At 42.6% G+C, this 3,475-nt stretch overlaps 1 pseudogene; it reads left to right on the top strand.

The window, feature by feature from the left end:
• Window positions 1-1,017: 1,017 nt before the first annotated feature.
• On the top strand, window positions 1,018-2,465 carry LOC129643946 (annexin A5-like; annotated as a pseudogene).
• Window positions 2,466-3,475: the final 1,010 nt, after the last annotated feature.

Here is a 3,475-nt window from a genome sequence, read left to right as displayed (position 1 = left end):
TAAGGCCCACTTGACTTCACATTCCAGGATGTTTGGCTGTAGGTGAGTGATCACACCATTGTGGGTATCTGGGTCATTAAGATCTTTTTATTGGGTGCTTCTGTGTATTCTTGCCATCTCTTTTTATAGCTTCTGCTTCTATTAGGTCCATACCATTTCTGTCCTTTATTGGATTCATCTTTGCATGAAATATTTCCTTGGTATCTCTAATTTTCTTGAAGAGATTGCTAGTCTTTCCCACTCTATTGTTTTCCTCTATTTCTTTGCATTGATCACTGAGGAAGGTTTTCGTATCTCTCCTTGCTATTCTTTGGAACTCTGCATTGAAATGGATATATCTTTCCTTTTCTCCTTTGCCTTTAGCTTCTCTTCTTTTCTCAGCTATTTGTAAAGCCTCCTCAGACAACCATTTTGCTTTCTTGCATTTCTTTTTCTTGGAGATGGTCTTGACCCCTGCCTTCTGTATAATGTCATGAACCTCCGTCCATAGTTCCTCAGGCACTCTTTCTATCAAATCTAATCCCTTGAATTATTTATCACTTCCACTGTATAATCATAAGGGATTTGATTTAGGTCATACCTGAATGATCTAGTAGTTTTCCCTACTTTCTTCAATTTTAGTCTGAATTGCGGACTTCCCTGGTGGCTCAGAGGTTAAAGCTTCTGCCTGCAATGCAGGAGACCTGGGTTTGATCCCTGGGTCAGGAAGATCCCCTGGAGAAGGAAATGGCAACCCACTCCAGTATTCTTGCCTGAAGAATTCCATGGACAGAGGAGCCTGGTGGGCTACAGTCCATGGGGTCACAAAGAGTCAGACACGACTCAGCAACTTCACTCATTTGGCAATAAGGAGTTCATGATCTGAGTCATATCCAGTTCATGGTCTTGTTTTGCTGACTGTATAGAGCTTCTCCATCTTTGGCTGCAAAGAATATAATCAGAGCAAGCAGCTGCCGTGGCGTCCTCTGCTCATGCTCACCGGCTCTGCAGGCCCCGTCGGTCTTTCCGCAATTCTGGTCTGGTCCTGTGTCGCTCACCTTCTCCTGACCTGGGCAGGCGCCATGGCACAGGTTCTCAGAGGCACCGTGACTGACTTCCCTGGATTCGATGAGCGGGAGGATGCAGAAATTCTCCGGAAGGCCATGAAAGGCCTGGGCACGGATGAGGAGAGCATCCTGACTCTGTTGACATCCCGCAGTAATGCTCAGCACCAGAAGATTGCTGTGACTTTTAAAACTCTGTTTGGCAGGGACCTTCTGGATGACCTGAAATCAGAACTGACTGGAAAATTTGAAAAATTAATCGTGGCTCTGATGAAACCCTCTCGGCTTTATGATGCCTATGAACTGAAGCATGCTCTTAAGGGAGCTGGGACAGATGAAAAAGTCCTGACAGAAATGATTGCGTCAAGGACACCTGAAGAACTGAGAGCCATAAAACAAGTTTATGAAGAAGAGTATGGCTCGAGCCTGGAAGATGATGTGGTGGGGGATACTTCAGGGTACTACCAGAGGATGTTGGTGGTTCTCCTTCAGGCTAATAGAGACCCTGACACTAGAATTGATGAAGCACAGGTTGAACAAGACGCTCAGGCTTTGTTCCAGGCTGGAGAACTGAAATGGGGAACAGATGAAGAAAAGTTTATTACCATCTTTGGAACACGAAGTGTATCTCACTTGAGAAAAGTGTTTGACAAATACATGACTATATCCGTGTTTCAAATTGAAGAAACCATTGACCGAGAGACTTCCAGCAATTTGGAACAGCTTCTGCTTGCTGTTGTGAAATCCATTCTCAGTATACCTGCCTACCTTGCAGAAACCCTCTACTATGCTATGAAGGGAGCTGGAACAGATAATCAGAGTTGTGGTTTCCAGAAGTGAGATTGATCTGTGTAACATTAGGAAGGAGTTTAGGAACAATTTTGGCACCTCTCTTTATTCCATGATTAAGGTGGACACGTCTGGGGACTATAAGAAAGCCCTCCTGCTGCTCTGTGGAGGCGAAGATGACTGACGGGAGCCTGGGGAGCCGCCCGGCGCCGTGTCCGCCGTCACCACTGCCTTCCTGCCGCGCAGCTTACCGCACTCTGCACGCCAGTGCTGAGCACACTGCCTTACTCACGCTAGCATGCTATGGCCAAAACATAAATGTTGTAGAAGAACGTAGCAGTGCTCCTTTCTGATCTTTAGTTAAGATCTTTGCCTTTAACTATTGTAACACTAAAGTGTACTTACTTTACTAGGACTAAAGTCTGGATCATTTATATTTTCCTGTAAGAGGCAGACTGCTTTCACCCTTTTTAAAAAGCTTCATTTATATTAAATTGATAACCATATTACCTTAATCAGAACCTTAGCCTTGAAATTGTGAACTCCTGGAAGTGTTATTAATCAAGTTTGCTACCAAGTTAAACCAAAAAAATTATAGTGGTTGCAATCAAAAGATTAATGAATAATAAACATTTCCGTCTTCCTGAAAAAAAAAAAGAATATAATTAATCTGATTTCAGTATTGACCATCTGGTGATGTCCATGTGTAGGGTCTTCTCCTCTGTTGTTAGTGTTGTTGTAATAGGTAACATCACGACTCATTGGACAACATTAGCTATGTAAGTGGACCAAAATAAACCTTACATACTTAACATCTATATATTCCAGGTAACAGTAGATGATTATGAACTAAAAGATCTTCTAGTAGACATCAGAATTGCACATTAGAGCCAAATGATATATTAAAGAAGATATATTTATTTTTTAGCAGTAATTTATAGGGTACCACTCATGATCAGGCAGGGGGTTCCCTGGTGGCTCAGCTGGTAAAGAACCCACCTGCCAATGCAGGAGATGCAAGAGATGCATGTTCAACCCCTGGGTTGGGAAGATCCACTGGAGAAGGAAATGGCAACCTGTTCAAGTATTCTTGCCTGGAACATGAGCAAGCGGGCACACATGCATGATCAGGCATGTGGTAGGGGAGGGGCAGAAGGGAACCTTGAAGCTATTTTCATTATGTCAAAAGACCTAACAGGAAACTGCATTTCCCCTCAATGAGGCTGAATAGGGTGATTAAAATTCCATGTTTATTTTCTTTGGATTGGAATTTTAAAAGAACTCATTATGAGAACACTGATCATCTCAGGCTGATCAAAAGCTCTGATGAAATGATAGAGGTATCTGGTTTTTTTCCTTAAAGAGAAAATGACCTGAAATTTAATGTAATTTGCTAAGTAAAATTATCCAAAATGTGGAAATACCATTGAATGGAAGGAAAATGTGCAAAACAGTAAAGTATGAAATTCAAATCTCACCTTTATAGTCTCTTTTACATAAAAGCCAAATCTGCTTCTCCTTGATTTTCCATTTTAGTGATGGCCTCACCATGTATTCAGGCTTCCCTTGTGGCTCAGCTGGTAGAGAATCTGCCTGCAGTGTGGGAGACCTGGGTTTGATCCCTGGCTTGGGAACATCCCATG

Source organism: Bubalus kerabau, chromosome 2 (genome assembly GCF_029407905.1).
Source record: "Bubalus kerabau isolate K-KA32 ecotype Philippines breed swamp buffalo chromosome 2, PCC_UOA_SB_1v2, whole genome shotgun sequence".
In the NCBI taxonomy this organism is placed as follows: domain Eukaryota; kingdom Metazoa; phylum Chordata; class Mammalia; order Artiodactyla; family Bovidae; genus Bubalus; species Bubalus kerabau.
The sequence above is the reverse complement of the archived record's forward strand: the minus strand, read 5'-3'. Positions and strand labels throughout refer to the sequence as shown.